The sequence below is a fragment of the Natator depressus genome, chromosome 11 (genome assembly GCF_965152275.1).
Source record: "Natator depressus isolate rNatDep1 chromosome 11, rNatDep2.hap1, whole genome shotgun sequence".
Taxonomy (NCBI): domain Eukaryota; kingdom Metazoa; phylum Chordata; order Testudines; family Cheloniidae; genus Natator; species Natator depressus.
The window spans coordinates 74790661-74818633 of NC_134244.1; the positions used below are offsets into that span (position 1 = coordinate 74790661).

Sequence of the window (27973 nt, forward strand, 5' to 3'; positions counted from 1 at the left end):
ATCACTCTTTGAAGGAGAGGGAGAGAGCACAAGAAAACACACGCATGAGACTGACGCTATCGGAGGGTGGTTAGCATACCCACCCACAAGGTGGGAGACCAGAGTCCAGTCCCCCTGCTCCAATTCAGCTTTAATTATTTATCCAGAGGGCAACAGCTTCACTAGGACAGACTGACGGGGCCTCACAGCACAGTATCCCATAGCTTAGTGCTCAGAGCACGCTCCTGAAAAGAGCGGATCCCTGTCCAAATCCCTTCTCACCCTCAGGCAGAGGGGGGCTGTCACCTGGGTCGCTCACGTCCCAGGTGAGTGCTCTAACCAGGGGGCTACAAAGGTGGGAGGGACGTGTCGTTTCCCCTGGCTTCTTGCAAACCCAGCAGATGCGCGTATCTCCAAAGAGGGTTCCTGGCTGTGGCTGGCACCTCCCATTGTCAGCGTAGGCAGGTCCATGCGTAGCGTGCTGGCTTTTGTGAGTCACATTCCAGGGTTGTGTTTACGCTTCACTTTTATCAGTACAACTTTTGTGTCGGTCAAGAGTTTGAAAAAAACACACCCTGGGCCAACGAAAGTTTTACTGACGAAAAGCACCTAAATCTTTCTGAACCTAGCCCTAAGTCTAGGAGCAAAGAGGACCAGGGAATTGTAGACTCAGATTTTAATGGGTTTCTCTCACCAACTGAACGTCAGATTGTGATGGGGGGGGCTGTTTGTCAAAGGGGGCCACGCTCATAGATCCAGTGTGGAGGTCGCACACTTCCTCACACAGAGGTAGTGGGTATCGAAGGCCGGGAAAGGCTGAGCCTCCCCAAACAGCCTTGCATGGCCCCACTGACGCTCCACCCCCAGGCCTCTTCCTGCTTCCTGGTGCTGTGCTGTGGGGGACTCTTCCCCCCATGGCCGGGGCCCCAGGCTGGGGCTAGTGGGGGCCGGCCTGTGCTCTGGTGCTGGTGGGGGGGCATGCTGCCTGCCCTCCCACCCGGCACTCCGGGGCTGAGGGGGTGCTCTGGGGCTAAGGGGAGGTGCCCACCTGGTGCTCCAGGGCTGGAGGAGGGGGACCATGTTGCCTGCCCAACTGCCCGTGCTCTGGGACTGGGGTAGGGGGGCCACGCCACCCACCCCACTGCCTGGTGCTCCGGGGCTGCGGGAGCAGGGCTGCGCCACCCGCCTGGCTCTCCGGGGCTGGGGGCACTCAGGCAGCCCGGGGGTGGGGGGAGGTGGTGGTGGCCGTGCAGGGTGGGGCTCTGGGCTCTGGTGGGAGGGGAAGAGCCTGAGGCAGAAGGGATGGGCCAGGCCAGGGGCTAGCGTCCCCAAGCCCAGGTTCCACCCGCCCCCCATGCCGTCACACACGTGTCTGGACTCCCTGTGGGATCAAATAATTGCAACCGTGGGGTCTCAGGATCCCTGGCAGGGCTGAGCGAATATCAACCCGCAGGCAGGGTAGAACAAGCAGTCTGTAGCCTCCGAGCCTCCTGCCCGTGGCCGACAGTAACAGTTCGGGTTCCTGACCTTCTGGGCTGGGCAGAACAAATAGTCAGTTCATCGCCCCCGGGGGGGCAAAACAAACAAACAAACAAACAGTCTGTGGCCCCTGAGCATCCGGGCTGGAGGAGGCAACCACCGTTGGGGTTCTGGCCCTCTGGGCCGGGCAGAACAAACAGTAGCCAAACCTAGCGGGAAGTGGGGGAGTGGCAGGGTCAGCCGGGCCCATCCAGCTCCACCGGGTGCCGACCCAGGGCCCGATGAAGCCAGGGAATTCCACGTTAAGGGATGAACCATCAGCTCCTACTACGTTCCCTGGGTCTCTTCCTACCCCAGGGCGCTTCTCATACACCTCTCGGCTCGCCGCAGCTCAGCATCCCTGTCAACCTCTGCGCTTGCCTGGCCGCTCACAGTGCAGTCCGGGTCTCAGGTTCCCACTGCTTGGGGAGCCTCCGGCCTCTCTGCAGGAGCTTGCAACACACGTCCTTCCTCCTCCTCAGCCGGCCCAGGCTGGGCTGGGCCGCCTCCTTTTATCTGTCGCTTCCACTGGGAGCGGGTGCAGCAAGGCTGAGGGGACGTGGCCTTCTGAGGCCTGCAGCGACTGGTCTGTCCCTGGTGGCCTAACGAGGGGTCGTACACCCCTTCACACAGATCCTGAAAAGACCAGGAACTAAAATCGAAACTTCTCCTTATGGAGGAAGCCATCCAAGAGGCGGCTGACCTGGTCCCAAGTCTCCTTGGCCATGCGTGCCAGCGCCGCGGCCTTCTCCCTCCAGAGGGTGAACGTAGGAAAAAGACTCCAAAAAGAGACCCACGAGCCCTCCCGTGAGCCCCCAACCAGCCAGAGGTGATGCCCAGCGTATGCAGTCACTTGGGCACGCCTACGCCCGGTACCCGCAGATTGCAGACACACCTAGGAAGCCTAAGGACCCGACAGGCATAGGCACCGAAGCCGTGTTACCGGCTCTCAGAGACAGGAGCACAGATCAGACCGCCTCTGGGAATCTCACTTTAGAATTGTTTAAACGTTGCGGAGCTGAGGGGCCACAGAGATGTGGTGACCTTGATCATAATTCAACCCTGACATTGCACCAGCACTGGAGATGTTGGGTGGGTCACTTGTTGTACCAATAAAATAAAAACCAGCAGGATCTTATTAAAGGGAAAAAGGCAAAATACCACATTTATTGTGAATACAGAAAGAATCATAGTAAGCAGTTAGTTACAGCTATAACATTTCATTCAATCTCATATTTATTCACACAGTCATTCATACACACACACACACACACACACACACACACAGGTTCTGCAAAGTTGTTATCATAGTTACCAGCCTTAAAGTTGCTCGTGCCAAGCCACTGGCCAGGTGGCCTGGACATGAGGAGGGAGCAGGACCTTGTCAGATGCTCATCTGATGCTCCTGGAAGTTGGTTTGCAGAATCAGACCCCAAAGTTCTCACTTTTTAGAGTCTGTTTTTATAGGAATTTCTTCCTATGCCAGTCTATGGGAATTGCTTCATCATGCTGTTGCTGAATCAATCAGCAGATAGCACATTTCTGACGGCTCCAAGATGTTATCTTGTTCTTTGGTTCTCCCATTCTTGAGGCTGTTGGGTGGATTCCAGTCTGCCCTCCGGGGGTCCTCTGGTTATTTCCACTTCACGCCTTCTTCAGCCGATGGACGCTGGATTCTTAGGCTGGCACCTCCCTGATCATTTAGTTATTATCCACACCAAGCATCCATCCACATACATCCTCTATCTCTATTTTAATCACAATTGTTAATACAACAAAAGGGCGGGGAGTCTCTGGGGGCTGTTTCTGTTGTTACAGAGTATTGCTTTGAGTCTCTGTGAATTGCTTGAGAACAGACTCTGTCTTAGGCTGTACTAACACAATTAGCAGCTTGCAAGTTTCACACAGAGAGGGAGAGAAACAGCACCAAAACCCAGGAGAGCTCTTCATTAGTAATACCCTGGAATTGAAACTATGGGGAATCAAACTCATTTGTGATTTTAATACAGAACTTCTTTAATATGATCCAACACACTGACATGTAAAATCACTGGGGCCGGGGGCTGATTTGCTCTTTGGGAGATCCTCCGAGAGCCCTCACCTATGGGCAGCACGTGACCTGCCCGTTGCAGGACCCTAGCCCCGGGCCTCTCCCATTCTGCCCAAGTCCCCGCCCCCCTCCCTGCCGGTGCCCCCCCACCATAGCCACTGGCCCCCCAGTCCCAGGACACCCCAGCCACCCCCAGCCCCGGAGCACCACCCTGAGTCCTGGCCATAGGCCGGTGCTTGTACCGGCCCCAGCCGCCCCAAGTCCCAGCCACATGCTGGCTGCCCCTGCCCAAGTCCCAGCGGAAAAGAGGGAACTGGAAGCAGGCAGGTGGGGGCTGGGGGCAGAGCATGGGCTGGGCTGGGCAGGCTGGGCTGTTTGGGGAGGCTGAGCCTCCCCTGGCCTGTGATACCTGCTGCCCATGCCCTCACCCAAGACAGGTGTGGCTGGGAGATGGCGCTGCTTTCTCCTACAGCAATAAGGGGCCATTCCTACCACGCTCAGAGGCATTGCGTGCACTCACTTGCTCTCCTTAATACCTCCTTTCTTATTTATTTATTTATATTACAGTAACTTCTAAATGGCCCAACCAAGATGCGGGCCCCATTGTGCTGTGCCCTGGACACACCAATAGTGAGGAACCATCCTTGCCCTGGAGAGTTTACAGATTTAAAATTTTTATTAAGATGATGTTTTTTAAAAAAGTGAACGGTACAGAATTTAAGCACAGAAGTTTCAGGTTATCAGGGAATAACGTACAGATTATCAAGGGCTGCGAAGTTCGGTTTAAGATCGGGTGGCTAAGGAATACATAATCTGCAATATCCCCGACTGGGGGTAAAAGGTTAACGGGTCAAAGGACAGACATTGAGATATGAGGGCATGTTGTTCATATAATGGCTATGTTCAGGTGTGGAGTATAGTGAGTGAATACGATGATGAGGATGGATTGACCCTCATTTGGTGAGATTTAACGTTCAGTGAGTTTATGGCTCCAGTTCATATGGTCCAACGGACAAAGTCTCTCGGTCCCTCTCTCATAGTTGATGCACCATGTCGCTCCAGCTCATGCCTCCTGGCACTGTCGGTGGCCGGTGATGTGTTCAGTGTAGATGTCCTATTGCAATCTAAATTACACCAGACATCTCCACAGGTGCAGCCATGGTGTGAGTGTGGTATGGACCGGCTGCTGGCCCAGTGACATCTGACCCTGCTCGGAGCCAGGCAGGCGAGACCTGTGGGGGAAATCCCTTCCCTTCTGGTGCTTGTTACCTCCTCCCCACTGCCCTGTGTCGCTGTCACCGCGTCCCACTCACTCACCATCTGGTTGGTTATTTCTCCTGTTCCCCAGACCCAGCTACGATGATGGGGAAGGTTCCCTCGTTCTCTCCCGGCTCCACAGTGAGCTCCGCTCTGCCCGGCTACGTCGCTCTCTGCCTCGCTCTACAGGTTCACAGTCTGGTGTCAGGTAGGAGCTCTGGGCTCCTCGCTGGGTTTGCTGATGTTCTGTTGCTGGTCATCACCATCCACCTCCCTTCCCTGCCTTGTCTCGTAAACCACGTCTGCTTTTTGCAGGGCCAGCCCTAGACCAAATGATGCCCTCGGCGAGGAGCGTTTCTTTGTTGCCCCCCCCTTCCATTTGTTAAATTTTTGAATACTTTTCTCTTATTGTATTTGTAGCCCATTTCATGGCTTTGATGCACGATTTGCATGCATGATTTATCCCTGTCATATAAGACAATAAATGGGCATGCTAGGATCTGTACATCTGTATCTATTCATGCCTATAGAAGCAAAAAAAAAAAGTTTCCTCAAAGAAAATTTTTAATTGTAGGAATAACTGGAATGTACTAACATCTATACTTGAAACATTTCACTTCAAACATTCTGTTTTCCCTTTTGTCACTAACAGACACAGGACCCCAAGCCTGGCACCCCCCGAGCCTGGCGCCCACCAATCCTGGCACTCCAGGTGGTTGGCTGGGTCGCCTGCCCCTAAATCCAGCCCTGGTCTTTTGCTCTTTACACAATGACCATAAACCGCAGAGCACAGCTGGGTCCTAGTGATGGTGTTTATCTATACACAATCTAGTCAGGCCTAGTTATACACACGCTGCTGCTCTGACTGGAGGCTTCTAAGACATAGAACATGGTGAGCGCCGTTACTGGGCTCACGAACTATTTAAAGGGACACTACACAATTCCGCTACACTACACCGCTGGACCATGTAAGTCACAGATCAGACTCTTCAGCCACAAACAAATCATGACTTCCCAACTCTCCACTTATGAAATTAAAACCCACAAGTCATTCACACTGCACTAGGCACAGCCGTCTAGGGGTGAGAGTGAGGCCTTCTTCATTCTGTGCCCTCAGTGAAAGTCTTATCGTATCCCATGGCACCCCCGGGGCTGCCCCCACAGCTACACAGACATTTTGGTTCCCTCCTGCTGTGGTTTCCATTCTGCTAATTTAACCAGCTCTCTTTGTCGCTCTGGATGCTGAGTCTCTGCCCAGAGACCCCCCTTTCTGTTCAGTTCCACAATGGCTGGTTCTCTGCCCCCTGCACTTTTCTATCTGCCTCCTTCTCCCTCTTCATTATCTGACTTCTGACTTTACCTGCACAGTGGCAATGATCTCTTTTCACATCCTGCTGGCCCTTACACCATCCTTACAGCAGTCAGGGAGGGCACTGCACTGGAGCAGCATGAAAAGTCCTTGGTGTGTCAGAGAACCAGCCCCCCCTCCCCATTACCCATTATACCCAAGGTGCTTGTGAGAAGTGTTCAGCCCTGTTCAGCGATGATAGGGACAGTGTATAACATTCACCTGTGAACGCTGGGTGACAGATATGGCAACCACATGCCGTATTTGGGGACTATCAAATTAACATCATGTCTATTTTGCACCCTCTCCATAGATAGTATCTGTGATGGGTTCGGTCACAGAGACCCCCTGGAGACTGTCACCTGATGCTCTGGGGTACCACAGAGAACAACCCTCCTGCCAGAACGGGTGCCCCTCCACTCTTGTCACACTCCAATTCGGCTCTAGCCCAGACTCAGAGGTTGGGCCACGCCCCTCTGCAGTTCGCAGAAACTGAGATTCACTCAGCCGTGGGGCTTCTCAGTTAACAGGGACTTTCCCAGCGCCCAGTGTTCAGCCTTTCTGGGAGCCTGAACCCCAAATAAATCCGTTTTACTCTGTATAAAGCTTATACAGGGTAAACTCATAAAATGTTCGCCCTCTATATCACTGAAAGAGAGACGTGCACAACTGTTTTTCCCCCAGGTAACAATTACTTGCACTGGGTTTATTAATAAACAAAAGCGATTTTATTAAGTATAAAAAGTAGGATTTAAGTGGTTTTAAGTAATAACAGACAGAACAAAGTAAATCATAATGCAAGATAAACCAAAACACGCACGGCTCAGCTTAATACATTAAGAAATCAGTTACAGATGATAACTTCTCACCCTCGATGTTATTTCAAGTAAAATGCTTCCCAGGTCAGTTGCCTTTTCTGACCTGGGTCCAGCCTGTTCTCTCCCACCCCTGTAGTTACAGTTCTTTTGTTTCCAGATACTTTCAGGTATCTCCTTGGGGTGGGGAGGCCATCTCTTAAGCCAGATGAAGACCCTCATTGTTTACTTCCCCCGCCTTATATAGAATTTCCCTAAGGCGGGGAAACCCTTGTTTGGAATCCCACCCCCACTCTGGAAAAGTACCAGCTTCAAGATGGATTTCAGTATCAGGTGACATGGTCACATGTCTGTGTAAGACCCCAGTCTCCATTCTTCCTAGGTTGCCTGACCCATACACAGGAAGGCTTTAAGGTAAACCAGGCCATTTACAGCCAATTGTCCTGTGAATGGGAGTCACCAAGTTCCCGATGCCCCATTGACGGCCCTCACCTGGTCTGACTACACCAGTAATACAAGTTCATACCTCATATTTCTATAAGAACGATAGATGCATACAAATAGGAAAATCAAATGCAGCACATTATAACTTTGTCAGTGATATGTTACAAGAGACCTTTTGCATAAAGCACATTCCAGCTATGTCATTTTCAGATTCATAAGCCTATTTTCATAAAGCATACGGAGTGGAACTTCACAGTATCGATCCGTTCTATATGTATCTTTGTGGGCTCCGGACTGTAATCTACTCTGTGGGGGAGGGTTACCCCATCTCCTGCAGGATATACAAATGATGGGGCGTAATTTCTTGTGGGACAGATAACAGCTCTAGAGAAGTACCAGCCCAGGCAGTGAAACTAGTTCAGAGCAGGTTCCAGAAACCAAAGAGAATGAAGATTTTTGGTATGAAAAGCTGATTTAAGCTAACCAGAAGCCTGGGATCTTGGGCTACAAACTGAGAGAAACCCTTAGAGAAAGGTTTGACAGAGAGTCTGTCCCCATGTGCCAGATGAGAATGCTTTGCGATAAGTGTAAGATGTTTGATTGGTTTGTGGTAACTTTTCTCTCTCGGGCTTTTGTCCATAAATGTTCCCTGCTTTGGAAAACCTGTTTGGTTACTGGTAACCGCTTGCACACACTGTTCATAGCCCTGGGATGGAAAGCAAAGCATAGGTGGTGGACTTTGGTCAGACCTGGTGGGAAAACCTGCAAGCCTTAAACCCCAGTGGAGAGAGAGGGCCATGGGTCCCTGCCCAGAGAGAGGTGACAGCTGGAGGCCTGAGACCTAAGGGACAATCCTTAAGCAGACCCCAGAGGGAGTCAAAGATGCAGCTACCCCAAGCATGTGACTCTCTGCACTTATAGACATGCCTAGGGCACTGCATGGAGACGGGGTGTTCACTTCTAATGCAGGACGCTCTTTTATTTTGTCTTACTGCTGAATTAATGCCACCTTCAGCCCCCTGTCAATTTAATTTCTATTTTCATTGCATTTTTCTCAGCACAGTTCACAGTAACTGGACCTGCCCATCCAATCACCGCTTCCTTAGGTGGGGAGGCCATCCTGCCCTGCCACCTTTCCCCCAGGATGGATGCTCAGAGCATGGAGGTGAGACGGTTCAGGTCCCCGTACTCTGCAGTTGTGCATCTGTACCACGATGGGCAGGATCAGTGTGGGGAGCAGATGCCAGAATATCAAGGAAGGACTGAGCTCTGAAAAGACCACATCACGGATGGGAGTGTTTTCCTGAGAATACGCGATATCCAACCCTCCGACGATGGACAGTACAAGTGTTTTTTTCATTCTAGAGTGGCTTATGAAGACGCTTTATTGGAACTACAGGTGGCAGGTCAGTAACTTGTTGTGATACTTTGATGTCTTCAATAGGGTCATAAGTGGATCAAAGATTCATTGTGAGATGACACCTGATTTATCTCATTACAGAGGGGCAGTAGCTCTGCTCTGGTGAAGGTTTATTCTAGTTGACTGTTTTTTCTAAGGGCTCTAAAATCCACACAAATACTCAGATTGTCTCGAAGAGTGTTGTGACTCTTTGGAGTCTGGGGTAGCATTCATGGGTTACATTTACGGGGTTAATAAAATACACAAACACGCCTAAAAAGTTGGGTGATATGAATATGTTGTGTTTATTACAACTCTCTTGTGCACCCCTGGGGCCAAACAATAGCTGATCCTCCTCACACTAATGTCTGGCCTCATGTCTGGCACTCACAGGGTAACCGTGGTTGATATACAGGGTCCTGTAGCCCACCGCCTGCCACTGGGGCTTGGCTGCCCATGGGTGCACCCACTATTTTTTCTCCATGGGTGCTCCAGCCCCGCAGCACCCACGGAGTCGGCGCCTACGCCCCTCTCCTCTCCCTCTCTCCACCCTCCTCCCTCTGGAACACCCAGCCCTTCCTCTGCCTGAGGCAGGTGTTAAAGGGGCTTCTCTAAGCCCAAGGGGATTACAAATATGTTTCTAAAATTACCTTTGCAAGTGAAAGTAGTGGAAGAGTTTAGCCTCCCTGCCCATCAGTTCAACTGTGCACAGCTCCTTCCAGTGGTTCTTATTCAACCCTTCAGACCTGCCGCGAAGTGTCTGTGGCGAGAGGCACGGTCTGTGTTCATCAACGGGAAAGCCAGTCCCTTGTCCCTGCTCAGGAGCTGGCAGGATTATGGGGCCACTCACACAGCCTCACTGGAGAATGTGAAGCAGGTGCACATATGCTAGACCAGCAATACGTGAGAGGCAGGGTTACCGGGTGGATAGAGCCGTCGACTGAGCGTCAAGGGACAGGGTTCCAGTCTTGCCTTTGCTACTGAGCTGTGCAAGAATTTGGGCAAGTCTCTGTGCCTCTGTTTCCTCGCTCACCCTTTCTCCATCATGCCTGTTGAGACTGTAAACTCTTCAGCGCAGACTGTCTCCTAGGATGTGTGCATGACGCCCAGCCCGCTGGGGACCCAGTCTCAGCTGGGACCTCTAATTGCTTCTGTAAGACAAACAATCATAGCCCACAGCTCTGGCACACTTGTACGTGTGTTTTTCGTCATTTCCATGTGCCTCTGGAGACATGTGGGGCCAGTGTGAATGGCACTGGAGGAGGCTCTTGTCAGCAGGGTTTGGTCACTGAGGCACTCCCCTGGGCAGTTGCCTGGCTCCCGCCCGGCCAAGGCATGGGGAGGCTGGGACTTTGCAGCTGGCCAGTGAGTTCCTGACTCACCTTCCTCAGGGTGGGCTATTGCTTAAGGGCTGCAGGTCGGAGAGGGGTTTTTCAGAGTGGCCACCAGAGTGGCTGCACACACTTAGGCCACCAAAAAAATTATTGTGAGAACCCCTGCTAGCCTGTGCTTTTCTGGTGAAGACTCCCGAGTGGAAATGGCACCAGACACCCATCCCTTCTTTGTCTCTCCTGGGCGGTTGTTTTCCCTTTCTCGGATGGTCTGTATGCAATTTCCAAGCAACCTAAGGGCCTCTCTGCCCACAGACTGACCCCGCAATAAAGAAATCCATTTGAATTCACAAGACACTTGCTTCAAATTAAGATAATTTTATTTCAGTTCAGCTCATCAGTAATAAAAAATCCCCAGTGTGACCTTATCTAGTGTTTGCGACAGCCCCCATCTCTCCCCCGACCCAGCCCTGCCCCTTCCACCCGAGGCCTCATCCCCTCTGTGCTCAATGGAGCCCGGCTCACATTGTGGGCTTGGCCCCTGCCCTGTGCCCCCAGCCCCCTTCCATTGTGGCCACTGGTCCCTGCCCCAGGTTAGCCCCCTCCTCCCCCCGACCCCGAGAACCAGGAGGCCCGGCAGTGCAGCTCCAGCCTTTCCAAGCTGGAGTGCCAATGTAATGGCAAAAACAGCAGCCAGCAAATTTTCCTACCCCTGGTGCTCTGGGGCCGGGAGGGCTGGAGTAGGAAAATTTGCTGGCTGTTGTTTTTGCCATTACACTAGGCAGTGTGGCCACAGCCCTCCTGGCCCCAAAGCACCAGGCTGTCGACCAGTACATTGGGAGGGCCCAAGGGACCAGCCCTCCCGGCCACGGAGCACCACACGGCCCTGGAGTGTGGGGAGGCCAGACAGCGTGGCCGCAGCCCTCCTGGCCCCAAAGCACTGGGCTGTTGGGCAGCAAGGCCCCTGCCTTCCCGGCCCCGGTGTGCCAGGACTCCGAAGCCGGGCAGAGCAGCCCCAGCCCCCCTGGCCCCAGAGCATCAGCAGGCTGGCAGCCCCGGAAGAGCCGGACACCTGCAGAGTGAGAAGCCGGACGGGGAGAAGGGGCAGAGTGTGGATGGGCCACATCCTGGCTGTTTGGGAAGGCTCAGCTTTCCCTGCCGCCCATGCTTTGTGTTTCTGTTTTGGTGAGTGTATTTCCTGGCTCTGAGAGGTATCAGTTTTCTGCTACCCATTTCAGCATTCTGGAAGGATACAAGGCCCTGCCAAGGCAAACTGAATTCCCCTATAATAAAGTTTTTTATTAGTGAATTATTTAAGGCTTGTTTACACATACACATACACTGGTTTCAATGAACTAGTGAAGAGTTTTTCAAACTGGGTCCGTGGACCCCCAGGTACTCCAGGGGGTGCACTGACCCCACTGATCAACTCCTTCCCCTTCCTCCCTCAACACAGCCTCCTCCCTCCCAGTGCTTCCTGTGTGCTGGGGAACAGCTGTTCAGCGGTGTGCAGCAGGGCCTGGGAGGGAGAGGAAGGAGCAGAGACGGGGTGTGCTCAGGGGAAGGGCTAGAAAGAGGTGGAGAAGAGGAGGGGCAGGGGTGGAGCAGGGGCAGGAAGAGGTGGGGCGAGGATGGGGTCTTGGGGGAAGGGGTGGAGTGAGAGCAGGGCCTGGTGCTGAGCGGGTTGGGCTAGGGGGTTTGCTGAAAATTTGAAATCAAAATGGGGGTCCTTAGGTTGCTAAAATTTGAGAACTGCTGAACTAGGGCAAACATCCAGGTGGACCCTCTGAAACGAGTTTGGAAATGGCTTATATTGATTTAGTTTAAGTCTTGATTTAAGGGATTTGCACTTGATTAACTAAACCAGGTTAACTAAACTGGAGAAAGTTTGTGCATAGAACAGCACTGACATTAACATTAATTCTACTCTACATCAAATAGGAATCTGGCCAAATTAGGTGACCAGCTGCACTCGTGGACTCACATTCAATTATTAGTTTGATAGGAAATGGCTTTTGATAACAGTGTAATAAAGCTTTTGGCTCATTACTGGGTTATCACAAATTTATTTATTTCTTCTGTAGGTTTGGGCTCCGATCCTGATATCTCTGTAGAGGGACATCAGGATGGAGGGATCCAGGTGGTGTGTCGATCATCTGGATGGTACCCAGAGCCTGAGGCTCAGTGGAGAGATCTCCAGGGGAAGCTCTTACCATCAGCCTCTGAAAAAATATCCCAAGAGGCCGGTGGCCTGTTTCAAACAGAGATTGCCATTGTTCTAACAGAAGAGTCCAACCATAAAGTGTCCTGCTGTGTCAGGAACCCCCGACTCGACCAGGAGAGAGAGTCAGCGATTTCCATAGCAGGTCAGTGCCCGGCCGTGCCGCACATGGCTGGACTGAGATGCCACAGACATGGGCAGAAAGTATTTATCATTGTGTCTCCTATTTATTGGCCTGGACCTTCAACATGGTGAGCACTTCTTGGAAACTTCTGAATAAGCTTAGTTCTCTTTGGATATGTCTACGCTGCAATTCAAAACCCATGGCTGGCCCATGCCAGCTGACTCAGGCTGGTGGAGCTTGGGCTAAGGGGCTGTTAAATTGCAGTGTAGACATCTGGGCCTGGGCTAGAGACTGAGCTCGAGGGCCCTGCAAGGTGGAAGTTGTGCCTGCTGCCTTAGGGAGCAGCCCCTCTCTGTTTTGGGTTCTTGGGTGTTAAGATTCTGGATTCTAAAAAACAAAACATTGTGTTACGCTGCAAGCTTCAAGCAAGAGTATTTCGGTTTGTATCTGACTTCTCTCTGTGCTGGAACATCGCAGTTCTCAAGGGGGTGATGAAGAGAATTCTTATTAAAAAACAAAAAGTCTCCAGAACCGAGCCTGGCAGCTACAGCCTAACTTCAGTACCAGACAAATTGGTTGATACTATGGTAAAGAAAAGAAGTACCAGACACATAGGTGAACATGATTTGTTGGGGGAAAAGTCAACGTGGCATTTGTAGAGGGAAATCATGCTGCATTAATCTATTAGAATTTTTTGAAGGGGGTCAACAAACATGTAGAGAAGGGTGATCCAGTACATGCAGGGTACCTTGACTTTCAGAAAGCCTTTGGCAAGGCCCCTCACCAAAGGCTCTTAAGCAAAGTAAGCTGCTATGGGATAAGAGGGAAGGTGCTTTCATGGATCAGTACCTGCTTAAAAGACAGGACACAAAGAGTAGGAATAGATGGTCAGTTTTCAGAAAGAAGAGAGGTAAATCGTGATGTCCTTCAGGAATCTGTACTGGGACCAGTGTTGTTCAACATACTAATAAAAGGTCTGAAAAAGAGGTAAAAAATGAGATGGTAAAACTTGCAGATGATACAAAATTACTCAAGATAGTTAAGTCCAAAACAGACTGTGAAGAATTATGAAGGGATCTCAAAAAACTGGGGAACAAAGTGGCAGATGAAATTCCATGTGGATAAATGCAAAGTGATGCACATTGGAAAACATAATCCCAACTAGACATATAAAATGATCAGGCCTTACTTACCTGTTTCTACTCAAGAAAGAGATCTTGGACTCATTGTGGATAGTTCTCTGAAAACATCCACTCAATGTGCAGTGGTATTAATAAAAGCTAACAGAATGTTAGTAACTATTAGAAAGGGGGTAGATCATAAGACAGTAAATATCATAATAAATTTATATAAACCCATGGTACGCTCATATCTTGAATACTGTAGGCAGTTTTGGTTGCCCCATCTCAGAAAAGCTATATTAGAAATGGAAAGGTGCAGAGAATGGCAACAAAAATGTTTAAGGGCCTGGAACAGCTTCACTCTGAGGAGAAATTAAAATGACTGTGACTTTTCAGCTTGGGAAAGAGACGGCTAAGGGGGGATAGGGCAGAGGTCTATAAAATTGTGAGGGGTGTGGAGAAAGTGAACAAGGAAGTGTTACTTACCCCTTCACATAATACAAGAACCAAGGAATGAAACTAATAGGCAGCAGGTTTAAAGCAAACAAAACGAAATATTTCTTCACACAACGCACAGTCAACCTGTGGAGCTCATTGCCATCTAGTGAAGGCCAAAAGTATAACTGGTTTCAGAAAAGAAGCAGGTGTGTTCATGGAGGACGGGTCCACCAATGGCTACTAGCCAAGATGGGCAGGGATGTGGCCCCTTGCTCTGGGTGTCCTTAAACCTCTGACTGCCAGAAGCTGGGTGTGGGTGACAGGGGATGGATCACTTGATTATTGCCCTGTTCTGTTCATTCCCTCTGCAGCATCTGGCTTTGGCCACTGTCAGAAGACAGGATACTGGGCTCCACGGAACATTTGTTTGACCCAGTCTGGCTGTTCTAATATTCTTATGTACGTATTTGTTCCCAAGTCAATAACACTTTCTCTTGCAGAGCTGTTTTTCCCAAGAGTCGATGCCTGGACTGTGGTTCTGGGGGTGATCCTGGCTCTCCTGGTGGTTCTCATTGCCCTGGCCACTTACTGCTTCTGGAGGCAACACAGAGAGAAAGGTAAAGTGACAAGAGGGGAGAAAATAAATAAATGAATTAATTTATAATGTATCAGAACCCCGCAGAAGGGGAAATTTATTTTATGTGCTTTGGCCTATGAAAAACCATAGGGAGCCCCAGGATAGAAATGAGGGTGGTGTGCGTGCAAGTCACCGTATGCTAGAAGACGGTGCTCTGGAGATGACATCACTGCAGCACCCATGTGGACTAGCCCTGACTTACCTCAAGGGCTGCTTTGGCACCAGAGCAGCCCAGGAGCCAGCGGATGCCAGGAATGTTAAAAGTCACAGTGACGTTGCAGGCTGTATGATTTTATGAAAATATGCTAATGAGTATGAATATAATGTAACTGGAATATGCTTCATGCAAAAGGTCTCTTGTAAGGTATCATTCCAAAGCTTATAATCTACTGAGTGTGGTCATCCTATTTGTATAAATGTATCACTCTTATATCTGAAACTAGAAATAGGAAATATAACTCTGAGGGCCGATTGTAATTATGCAAAGTGTGGGCCATTAATGGTGGTTTGGAATCTTGATGGCTCCCATCAACCAGGACAATTGACGGTGGATGGCTCTGTTTGCAGGCAGGCCTTCCTGTGAGCCAGGCTGGGAGCAATGAAGGCTTGGGGGGGTCTCACAGTGACAGGTGACCATGTCACCTGGTACCGGACTCCATCTTAAACTTGGTGCTTTTCCATTTGGAAGTGGGGGTGGGGACCCAGAGAGACAAAAGATTCCCACCTTATGCCAACGCCATATAAGGGGGTGGAACAGAACACAGAGGGCGGCCATGATGAGAAATCCCCTCGCTACCACCTGGGCTGGAACAAGGGCTGAACCAGGGGAAAGGATTGTGCCCAGACTGGGAAGGGGCCAGTCTGTGAAATAAACTTATTGAAACATCTCGGAGGGTGAGATTTTATCTGTATTCAGTTTTATTACTGTACTAGGCTTAGATTTGCATGTTTTATTTTATTTTGCTTGGTAATTCACTTTTTTCTGTCTGTTATTATTTGGAACCACTTAAATCCTACTTTCTATATTTAATAAAATCACTTTTTACTTATTAATTAACCCAGAGTATGTATTAATACTTGGGCGGGGGGGGGGGCAAACAGCTGTGCATATCTCTCTATCAGTGCTATAGAGGGCGAACAATTTATGAGTTTACCCTGTGTAAGCTTTATACAGGGTAAAACTGATTTATTTGGGGTTTGGACCCCATTGGGAGTTGGGCATCTGAGTGTTAAAGACAGGAACACTTCTTAAGTTGCTTTCAGTTAAGCCTGCAGCTTTGGGGCATGTGGCTCAGACCCTGGGTCTGTGTTGGAGCAGACTGGTGTGTCTGGCTCCACAGGACAGGGTGCTGGAGTCCCAAGTTGGCAAGGTAAGCAGGGGCAGACGTAGTCTTGGCACATCAGTTGGCAGCCCCCAGGGGGTTTCTGTGATCCAACCCGTCACGGTCACCTTAGCTCTTCCCTGCACCGATGCTGCAGGTTCCGAGCACAGAATCTCACTGTGAAAATTTAGATCATGGAGCAAAATTATGTGGCTTTTTTTCAACTAGAAGGTTGCATACTTCATTGCTTATGTAGGCTGAGCCCCTCACCCCGCACTCTGGTCAGAACCCTGTAGATTTTGTCGAAAATCAGATTCCTGAAATTCTTCTCTAGTGGCTACCTGCAGCTGGTTTGCAAACTTAGGCATCACTGTCCAATTTACGAAGTCATAACTGGACACCAATGCCTGCTGGCATAAATTCCCATTTGCAGGGAGGAGCAAGTGTAAATCTTCCTGCCCATTTAATCCATCCTGTTGGAGAATTTGTCCTTCAGAATGGACTTAAACCTGCCCTGCTGGGCTCTATCATTCACAGCAGTCATGACGAGGGAGTTTATGCCAAAGTGAGAGAAGAAGCCCTTTCTGTGCACTTTCATAGAATCATAGAACTGGAAGGGACCTCGAGAGGTCATTAAGTCCAGTCCCCTGCACTCATGGCAGGACCAGCACCATCTAGAACATCCCTGACAGGTGTTTGTCTAACGTGCTCTTAAAAATCTCCAGTGATGGAGACTCCATAATCTCCCTAGGCTATTTATTCCCGTGCTTAACCACCCTGGCAGGTAGGAAGTTTTTCCTAATGTCCAACCTAAACCTCCCTGGCTGCAATTTAAGTCCATTGATTCTTGTCCTATCATCAGAGGTTAAGGAGACCAATTTTTCTCTCTCCTGCTTGTAACAACCTTTTAGGCATTTGAAAACTGTTATCAGGTCCCCTCTCAGTCTTCTCTTTTCCAGACTAAACAAACTCAGTTCTTTCAATCTTCCCTCATAGGTCATGTTTTCCAGACCCCTAATCATCCTTGTTGCTCTTCTCTGAACTCTCTCCAATTTGTCCACATCTTTCCTGAAATGTGGCGCCCAGAGCAGGACACAATACTCCAGTTGAGGCCAAATCAATGCAGTGTGGTGGGCAGTATGGAAGTCAGCAGGCTCCAGAAAACCTTTGCAGACTCCAGTGGTGCATCATTGATCAGGAGGGCTACGCTACCAGGAGCAGATGGCTGCAGGGCATCCACTAACTGATGGACATTCATTGAAGGAACTCTGCCTGAATCCCCAGTGAAGCAGGGGACAAGAGGTCCTGATGGGCCTCGAAATACTCCATGGGTAAAGCTCACCAGTGCTGGGAGAGCAATACAGCGGTGCATAGACAATCCAGGAAGTTTTTGGAAAGCGTAGGGGACAATTTCCTGGTGCAAGTGCTAGGGGAGCCAACTAGGGGGGGCGCTTTTCTTGACCTGCTGCTCACAAACCGGGTAGAATTAGTGGGGGAAGCAAAAGTGGATGGGAATCTGGGAGGCAGTGACCATGAGTTGGTTGAGTTCAGGATCCTGACGCAGGGAAGAAAGGTAAGCAGCAGGATACGGACCCTGGACTTCAGGAAAGCAGACTTCGACTCCCTCAGGGAACAGATGGCCAGGATCCCCTGGGGGACTAACATGAAGGGGAAGGGAGTCCAGGAGAGCTGGCTGTATTTCAAGGAATCTCTGTTGAGGTTACAGGGACAAACCATCCCGATGAGTCGAAAGAATAGTAAACATGGCAGGCGACCAGCTTGGCTTAATGGTGAAATCCTAGCGGATCTTAAACATAAAAAAGAAGCTTACAAGAAGTGGAAGGTTGGACATATGACCAGGGAAGAGTATAAAAATATTGCTCGGGCATGTAGGAAAGATATCAGGAGGGCCAAATCGCACCTGGAGCTGCAGCTAGCAAGAGATGTCAAGAGTAACAAGAAGGGTTTCTTCAGGTATGTTGGCAACAAGAAGAAAGCCAAGGAAAGTGTGGGCCCCTTACTGAATGAGGGAGGCAACCTAGTGACAGAGGATGTGGAAAAAGCTAATGTACTCAATGCTTTTTTTGCCTCTGTTTTCACTAACAAGGTCAGCTCCCAGATTGCTGCGCTGGGCATCACAAAATGGGGAAGAGATGGCCAGCCCTCTGTGGAGATAGAGGTGGTTAGGGACTATTTAGAAAAGCTGGACGTGCACAAGTCCATGGGGCCGGACGAGTTGCATCTGAGAGTGCTGAAGGAATTGGCGGCTGTGATTGCAGAGCCCTTGGCCATTATCTTTGAAAACTCGTGGCGAACGGGGGAAGTCCCGGATGACTGGAAAAAGGCTAATGTAGTGCCAATCTTTAAAAAAGGGAAGAAGGAGGATCCTGGGAACTACAGGCCAGTCAGCCTCACCTCAGTCCCTGGAAAAATCATGGAGCAGGTCCTCAAAGAATCAATCCTGAAGCACTTACATGAGAGGAAAGTGATCAGGAACAGTCAGCATGGATTCACCAAGGGAAGGTCATGCCTGACTAATCTAATCGCCTTTTATGATGAGATTACTGGTTCTGTGGATGAAGGGAAAGCAGTGGATGTATTGTTTCTTGACTTTAGCAAAGCTTTTGACACGGTCTCCCACAGTATTCTTGTCAGCAAGTTAAGGAAGTATGGGCTGGATGAATGCACTATAAGGTGGGTAGAAAGCTGGCTAGATTGTTGGGCTCAACGGGTAGTGATCAATGGCTCCATGTCTAGTTGGCAGCCGGTGTCAAGTGGAGTGCCCCAGGGGTCAGTCCTGGGGCCGGTTTTGTTCAATATCTTCAAAAATGATCTGGAGGATGGTGTGGATTGCACTCTCAGCAAATTTGCGGATGATACTAAACTGGGAGGAGTGGTAGATACGCTGGAGGGGAGGGATAGGATACAGAAGGACCTAGACAAATTGGAGGATTGGGCCAAAAGAAATCTGATGAGGTTCAATAAGGATAAGTGCAGGGTCCTACACTTAGGATGGAAGAATCCAATGCACCGCTACAGACTAGGGACCGAATGGCTAGGCAGCAGTTCTGCGGAAAAGGACCTAGGGGTGACAGTGGACGAGAAGCTGGATATGAGTCAGCAGTGTGCCCTTGTTGCCAAGAAGGCCAATGGCATTTTGGGATGTATAATTAGGGGCATAGCGAGCAGATCGAGGGACGTGATCGTTCCCCTCTATTCGACACTGGTGAGGCCTCATCTGGAGTACTGTGTCCAGTTTTGGGCCCCACACTACAAGAAGGATGTGGATAAATTGGAGAGAGTCCAGCGAAGGGCAACAAAAATGATTAGGGGTCTAGAGCACATGACTTATGAGGAGAGGCTGAGGGAGCTGGGATTGTTTAGTCTGCAGAAGAGAAGAATGAGGGGGGATTTGATAGCTGCTTTCAACTACCTGAAAGGGGGTTCCAAAGAGGATGGCTCTAGACTGTTCTCAATGGTAGCAGATGACAGAACGAGGAGTAATGGTCTCAAGTTGCAATGGGGGAGGTTTAGATTGGATATTAGGAAAAACTTTTTCACTAAGAGGGTGGTGAAACACTGGAATGCGTTACCTAGGGAGGTGGTAGAATCTCCTTCCTTAGAGGTTTTTAAGGTCAGGCTTGACAAAGCCCTGGCTGGGATGATTTAACTGGGAATTGGTCCTGCTTCGAGCAGGGGGTTGGACTAGATGACCTTCTGGGGTCCCTTCCAACCCTGATATTCTATGATTCTATGATTCTATGATTCTATGAACCTGTGGTGGGCCTATATTTCCTACTGCTGATCTGACCAGCAATGTCACCTTTGCTTGAGCTAAGCAGTATGACCTCCATCACCGAGGAAGGTCCCACAGATTCCATGGAGGCCTCTGGTAAGGATAAGGCATTGTGGCCAGAGACCCCCATCTCGACCATGAGAGAAGCACCAGTCCTGATGCCTATAATGCTCTGTAAACAGTCCCCGATGCTGGTTTGGCGATGGAGACCAGGAGAAGGAAGATCCCAACCTTGAAACTGAGAAGCCTTGGGATTCCAGGAATAAAGTCAGAGCCAGACCAGAGGGAGCAAGTACCTGGCCTGACTCATCTGTGACCCATAACAAGGCAGGGACCAGCGCTGATAATGGAAGCAGCTCCACCTGCACTGAGTATGCCAAGGCTGGAAGCAGTATCAGTCCCAAAGTCATCAGTTGTACTGGACTGGTTGACAGTGCCGAAGTCAAGGACGGTGAAAGCTGTTGAGATCTCCCACACCAACCTCGATACTGGCCCTGATTCAACAGCCTGTTCAGCCAATGGGGTGATAGATGGCATAGCCCTGGGCCAAAGGAGAGGTTGGGGTAAAAGGCAAAGGAGGTCTGTGGCTGCCTGGAATGCCACCGACACGGAGACAGTCAGTGCCACCATCATCCTCTTTGGTACCAGACTCCACAGATGCCCTGGGGCCGGAACCAGAGCCCATAATACCAGGTCTCTAATCTCTCCACATCGTACCAGGGAAAGGTTAGAGGCACCCATGCCATATCGCACACGAGCACCAACCCTGTGCAAAGTGAAAGAGTCTCCTGGAGTCTCAGTTGGTCTTATGAGATCCTTTCCTTGGTGCATGCAGTGGCGAACAGCTCCCCCGTTTCTTGAGAGAGGCACCTGCTCTGGACTGCGAAGCAGCAGTGCTCTCAGAGCCCGAGGGCCACTTCCAGTCAGACAAGGACCTCACAACGAAAGGAGGTCACATAGCCTGGTCAAGCAGGTGCTGCTTTAGGCAAAGGTCTCGAGCCACTTGAGTCCATTTCATGACTGAGCAACGCTTCTTTAACGTGGGCCTCACACAGGCACGGCAAGCACCATGTGTGAGGATCACTGCTGGGGACATGAACGACAATGTTTGTCCCTGATGAGGGCATCACCGAGGAAAAACTTAACTAATACCACCATAGGCGCTGACTTCCCCGTTTCCCCTGTGTGCTCGACTTCCCTCTACCCCTGGCCCTGACCCCACTCCACCCCTTCCATACGGCCCCGCCCCACCCCACCTCTTCCCACCCTAGCCCCACCCCCCATGCCAACCCCTTACCCCAAGGCCCCACCCCAACTCTGCCTCCTCCCTGCCCCTATTCCAACCCCTTCCCCAAGGCTCACTGAGCTGTCATTCTCAGGACAAGTCCTACCAAAATTTGAAAAGCTGGTTACAACATTCCGATTCTCCAGAAGAGTAGCTGATTTTAATGAGATGCATATTATTGTTAACAGCTCCGCCATAGCGCTCTTAGGTCATTTCACAACTCTTGGGCATTTGCAACCTGGCAAGGATCTCCTCTGGTCTTGGTGACGTCTGGCTCTTTCATTAATCAGTCTGTTCTATTATCTCTGCTTCACACCTCAAGCCCTGATGTTCATTTCTTGAAAAGAGCAGCTCCAGGGCTGGTCTCTTCCCACCACACTCAGTGTGGTAAAAACTGTTGCAAAGAAATCAGTCTCTCAGCATTGTCATTACCCTCCTCAATTGTTCCCTTTATTTGTTTTATATTTTTGGCTATTCCCTCTTCTAATTCCATTTTAACCCCCTAATTCCTATCATTCGCTTCACCCAATGTACTTAATGTGGCTTTCTACTGGCTTCACAGGGTTAATACTTTTCATTTGCTGAAGGATCCCTCTTTAGCTCTAACAACCTCTTGCTCCTGAGCAGGTGGCCAGATGAGGTTACTGTACTGTATTTCTTCCTTTCCTTTTCCTTTGCTGCCCAGGAGGCTTCCTTGCTTTGAGGTCTTTTTCACTCACTTCCCTTCTGCAAGGTAATGTGACACTGACTCATTTCTCTCTCTTTTATTTTCAGACAAACTCCAGGCTGAGCTCAGTAAGTTCCATTCCCCCCAGTACGACCCTTGGGTGACATTGTCTCCTGCTCAGTGTGTCTGTGTCCAGGGGCGTTCTTACCCCTCTGTCTGTGTTTGGTTGCAGGGTGGAGAAGCGCCCGGCTCTACGCAGGTACTGTACATACCGCTGGTATTGTATCCATGGTGAGACCCACCTTCCCCTGGGAGCTCTCTGCTCCTTTCCCTGCACAGAGTGTTTCCCTGTGACATTCAGTCGGCTGGAAATAGCAATGTCACTGGGGGCAGACGAAACGCAGATTTATTGCTGAGCACAGGGACACACTCCCTTTGGGAAAGGGCTGATTGGTGGTGAAATATGTCCCCTAGTGTCCCCTTCCCAGGGCTGTACCTGGGTTCTGCAGGATGGGCATTCTTATCTGCCCATCACTGGCACTGAACGGCTCAGCTCTCTCTTCCCAACGGCAGGATTTCCATGCTCAGACCGAGCTCTACCCACAATGTTCTTCTCGTGTAACAGGAGCAGACAAGAGCTGCTCAGCGTCCCCCTGGCTCTGGGGTGAGGCAGGCCCTGTCCCCACTGCAAGGGCAGACAGGTTTTTATAACCAGCTTGTGACACTCCCCTGACCCAGTTGCCACAAATTGTGCCATACGGCAGCTTTTCTGCCTCACACCTGTGGCTATGTGCGTGTTTTCACCTGGCTTGCAGCCTGACCATGTGTGTGTACTCGAGCAGGCTGGGAGAGTCTGGCAGCTCCAGCAGGGATGAGCTTGTCCAGTGGATGTGCACGCACATTGTAGCACCGGGAGCCCCGGGCTCCTCGCACGCCAGGGTATCCTAATGCACTGAGCCGGGGGGGGCGGGGGGGCAGGGCTGGATGAACTAAACTGATGGGAAAAGCTCCTTCCTCTCAGTTTAGAGCATCTCCGTGAAAGTGCTACGGCGGCACAGCTGCATCGGTGCAGGATTTTAAGCGAAGACCTGCCCTTAGACTGTGATTCACAAACGCCAAGACATGAGGTGAGGAGATGCCTACGCTAGACAGTAGGAGATGCGGATGAAAGGGGGGTGTGCTAAGCCCTGCCTCTCTCGTGGAGATGGGCACCTATCTCTGCTCAGTGATCCACAAAGGGAACCCCTTTCTTGGAGTCAGGCTGCTTAGCACCTACGGCAGATCTTGTGGGAATGAATTGGACGCCTTCCTCACGCCACACAAACCGGCCGGGGTGGAGGAGCTGGCAATGACTTGTAGCCCCGTGGTTAAAGCCATCACCTGGGAGACCCTGCTTCAATTCCCCCTTCTGCCCAAGGCAGGGAAGGATTTGAACAGGGGCCTTCTAGCTCTCGGGGTAGGGCCCTAACCCCTGGGGTATAAGTTAGTCTGTTCTGAGACCTCCTCTCTCTGGAAGCTGTTCCACGACGGACTGAATAATTAAAGATCATTGGGCACAGGTGCCGACTTTCTTCTTTCTGGGTGGGTGCTCCACCCCCACCCCAAGGCCCTGCCCACACTCTGCCCCTTCCCCCAAGGCCCTGCCCTTGCTCCATCTCTTCCTGCCCCCGCTCTGCCCCACACCAGCACCTCCCGCCCACTGCCAAACAGCTGGGCCCACCAAACAGCTGATTGGAGGGTGGCTGATGGGCACCCACTGTTTTGTTTCTGAGGGTGTCTAGCCCCGGAGCACCCTCGGAGTCGGCACCTGTGATTGGGTCAGAGAGCGCAAGTATGCGGCTGACTCTACAGCTGGGGGGTTAGAGCACCCCCCGGCGAGGGGGGAAGCCAGGGTCCGTCCCTGCACCAATGGCCCTTTATTTACCCACCATGGAAAATCCTCAGCAGGAGAGAGTGCGGGAGCCCCCCACCTCCGCCTCGCCTCGTGGTCAAAGCGCTCTCCTGAGACTGGCGGAGCCCTGTTTCAGTTTAAGCTCCCCCTCTGCCCGAGGGGAGCAGGGACTGGGAGTCCCCCCATCCTAGGGGAATGCTCTAGCCCCTGGGTTAAAATGTATGAGGGAAGCCCTCCCCAGCCAGCTGCTGCGTGGCCTCGCCTGAGGGACCCGGTCTGAGAGCGCCCCTGAGCTCGCCTACCAAACTAGCTGGGACGGCTGGACCCCGATCTTCCCCCAGTCTGTGGATCACGCTGGGGCTCAGGCCGGGGAATAGGCGTCCACGCGCCTGGAGGGAGGCAGCCGTGGTCATGGCTGGAGGGAGAAACGCAGGCACCGAGGGAACTTTTACTGCACAAACTTCGACTGCGAGTGAGTTTTGGCAGCTCCGGGGTCAGCAGGAGGTTTGTGCCTCACCGTGGAGCTGAAACCAGGGACTTAGGCCCCGAGCTCCTTTTGTGCCGCCCTAGGTGACCCCGGAGCCCGTGGACTGTCCTGTTGACAGCCCCTGGGATCTGTGCCCTCAATCATTCAGATCCAGGTGAAGATCCCCCTCTGCCCGTGTAGCAACCAGCACAACGGGGAACCGGCTTGAGTGGCCTCAGACCCCCCAGCAGCTCCCACAGTACCTGCCCCTCCCCTTCCTTTGCTGCCCCCCAATGTCTGCCTCCTGCCCCAGCCCTGAGCACCTTCCTCTGCCCCCGGCACCTGCCGTCATGAGCAGTGGGCGCAGCTTCCCTTGGCACTGACACCTTCTCCGGGACGCTCCGTCCTTATTTTTATGTTGGTTACAAAGAGGAGGGTAAAAACACTGCTCCCCTAATAATCTGTCCTGTCCCAGCTCAGGCCAAAGGGAATCTTTGTCCCTGAGAGTGACAGCCGTGGCAGAGACTATCCCCTCCCAGCGCTGACCAGCCCCCAGCTCTGTTCCCATGGGGATGGTACAAAGGGTATCACCTCCCTGCCCCCTCCCTCAGTTCCCAGTCCCAGGCCTGTGAGCTGGGGGAGAGGAGGGGGCAGAGAAGGGGGTGCGGGGAGCAGGCTGCTGGGCTGTGGGGGTGCAGGGACAGAGGGCGGTGTGGGGGTGCAATGTCAGGGGTGGATGCTGTGGCCAAGGGGGGCGTGGAGTGGGGAGGGGGCTGCAGCAGCAGGAAGGGAAGAGCCCAGATCATGAGAGAGACTCTGGGGAGGGGGTTGGGGGATGTAATGAGAGGGGAGGGGAGAGGAGAGGGGAGGGGAGGGGAGAGAGACCACAAGGAGGAAGAGAACCATGGCAGAAATGACAAAGGGGAGAAGACCCCAGTGTGAGGAGCAGGAGGATCTTGGGCAGGGTAAGAGTTGGCAGAAGGGAGGGATCCAGGAGCGGGGAAGGCTGGAGTCAGAGGAGGGAGGGATGCGTGAGGAGGGATTGGCCCTGTCTGCACTCTCCGTTTCTTGTTCCTGCAGGAGCCATTGAGCGCACGGTGGCTGCCAACACCCTCAGAGCGCGGCCGGGCTCTGCAGTGTAGACAGGACTAACCTCGGTCTCGTCTGTGCCCTGAGCTGCGCTGGCCCGGGAGGCACCTGCAGGGCCCTGCATGGCTCAGGGGAAGGTGAACATAGATCAGAACCATGTTCCATTGCAAACCCCACCCAGCGCTAGCCAGGACGGGTCAGATCTGTGCCGTGACTAGATTCCAAGACAGGGGGTTTGATGGAGAGGAGATAGCTGCATAGAGGGGGAGGGGGGATAAGTGGGGCGTTGGATGGAAAACAGTTTCTGGGACTGATGGTGAAAAGGCAGCTGCCAGGGGAGCAGGGAGACATCTGGCAGAGAGAGAAAATGGGACAGAGAGCAGGGAGTGACAGTGGACGGCGCTGTACAGCAACGCCAGGGCCAAAATATTCCTGAGGTGCTGCATGAGCCCTTCAATGCCAACTGGCAGAGCACCCACTGTACAGTAACTCAAATCAGGTCTGACACACTCATTACCCCCCCACGCGGTTCTCCTCATAGGTATCCAGACGGTGTCATATATAAACTGGTCACAGGCTGGTCCCCAAAATCATTGTGTGATGTCTGTGTGGGCTGTGTACAAAAGAGTGATACGTGAGTGCTGGAAATATGTTCTGAATGTGTTTGGGAGGCAGTGCGTAAAGCCAGCCAGCCCTAGCCAGAGGAACGTCTGACTGGCTTGGGGACAGGCAGAGAACAACGAAAGTACATTTACAGATAAGGTAAACGAAGCAATGCGGCCGGCAGGAAAGGGCTTAGTGAGCACGCTGGGGACAGAGTCCGCACCCCCAGGAAGTCTTCCTGGCTCCTGAAAAAATGCAGTCGACTTCCAGGACATACTGTTAGTTAGGGAAGAAAGAGAACGGCCCCCTCCGAGCCGTGGAAGCTGGGTCCCCTGGCCTGGGTGGCTAGTGATGTCAACTTCTTAGGTAACGATTGTAACGTGCTAAAACTGAGTTGTAGTCACTAGAAAGTCTGCTTTGTTTAGTTTTGTTTGGAACCAATCTGTTCTCTTCTTCTCTTGCTTAGCATCACTTAAATGGCTGTTCTTTGTTAATAAACTCAGTCTTATTTTTCCTACCTATCAGTGCTGTTATACTGGAGTGTAGACTGAGTCCTCAGCTCAGCTCACAGGCTGGTGTGTGCTGTGTGTCTCTTTGGAGACAGAAAACTTAATAACGTTTTGCCAGTGTCCTGTGAGAGCGACTGGACGCTGCAGAGAAATGTCTCTGGGGAACTCGGGAAGTGGAGATCATTGATTTGTTACCTGCAAGCTATGGTAAAGACTGGCAGAGTCTCGAGGAGTTTGCTGGTGAATTGAACGGGAAGATGTGGCGGGGAGCGGACACAGTCTAATCTCCAGTAAAGCTCACTCTTTCTAAAACAGAGGGGTAACACTTCGGTTTACAGTTCTGGGTGTCCGGAACAGAACTTTACACCCCTCCCACATAGGTTTGATTTCTCTCTCAGGAGATGTGGAGGGAGATGCTTCTGTAGGTGGGGGCTCAGGGAGACCGGTTTATTGCTGGGAGACAGGCCCCCCACCCAAGTGATCCCTCCCTCTTGCTCCACATATCTATTCAGGGGACACCATCACAGGGCCTAATAACATCAGATGTCAAGAATTAGAACATTCATAAACCAGTCGGAGAACACTTCAATCTCTCTGGTCATGCGATTACAGACATGAAAGTTGCGATATTACAACAGAAAAACTTCAAAACCAGACTCCAGCGAGAGACTGTTGAATTGGAATTCATTTGCAAATTGGATTCAATTAACAGGCTTGAATAGAGACTGGGAGTGGCTAAGTCATTATGCAAGGTAACCTATTTCCCCTTGTTTTTTCCTACCCCACCTCCGCCCCGTTCCTCAGACGTTCTTGTTAAACCCTGGATTTGTGCTGGAAATGGCCCACCTTGATTATCATACACATTGTAAGGAGAGTGATCACTTTAGATAAGCTATTACCAGCAGGAGAGTGGGGTGGGGGGAGAGAAAACCTTTTGTAGTGTTAAACACCCATTTTTTCATGGTCTGTGTATATAAAAATATCCTCACTGCATTTTCCACTTTATGCATCCGACGAAGTGAGCTGTAGCTCACGAAAGCTTATGCTCAAATAAATTGGTTAGTCTCTAAGGTGCCACAAGTCCTCCGTTTCTTTTTGCGAATACAGACTAACACGGCTGCTACTCTGAAACTTTTTAAAATATTTAACATTATAATTAATGCTGGAGGTTTAAGCAGGGTTTTGGGTGGAGGCTGACAGCTCACAACCCCCCAGGTAATAATTGCATGACCCCCTGAGGGGTCACGACCCGCAGTTTGAGAACCCCTGCTGTAAACTGATGGTGAGAGATTCCCTCCCACACCTCCCTGAAACCAACTGTCTGGCTGAGGCAGCTTCCCACTCGGAGCGCTGGCTTTTGTTGATCCCATTCTTAGGCCCCTAACTCTCCCCATCCCTTGTACAGGGAGCCTAGGTGCCTAACTCAAGGCTCTGGGTTCCACTGGGTGGCAACTGCTGAGTCTGGGTCCCCTTTGTGAATCGGGACCTTTCTGCCTCCCTCACACAGAAATCCTCAAATGCTGCTGAGCAAGGTTCAGGTGCAGCCCGTTTGTGGAAAGGGGAAAATGAAACTCAGCTCCTCTCTTCCCTGCATTGGGGCTGATGAGAATCCAGCAAAACCCCTCCAAATTCAACGGACCTGCTCCGTCTGCCTGGAGCTTTC

General features: G+C 51.2%; 1 pseudogene; it reads left to right on the forward strand.

Moving 5' to 3' along the window:
• The window catches only part of LOC141996305 (butyrophilin subfamily 1 member A1-like), a 183880-nt pseudogene that overhangs the window by 40041 nt on the left and 115866 nt on the right, over positions 1-27973 (forward strand).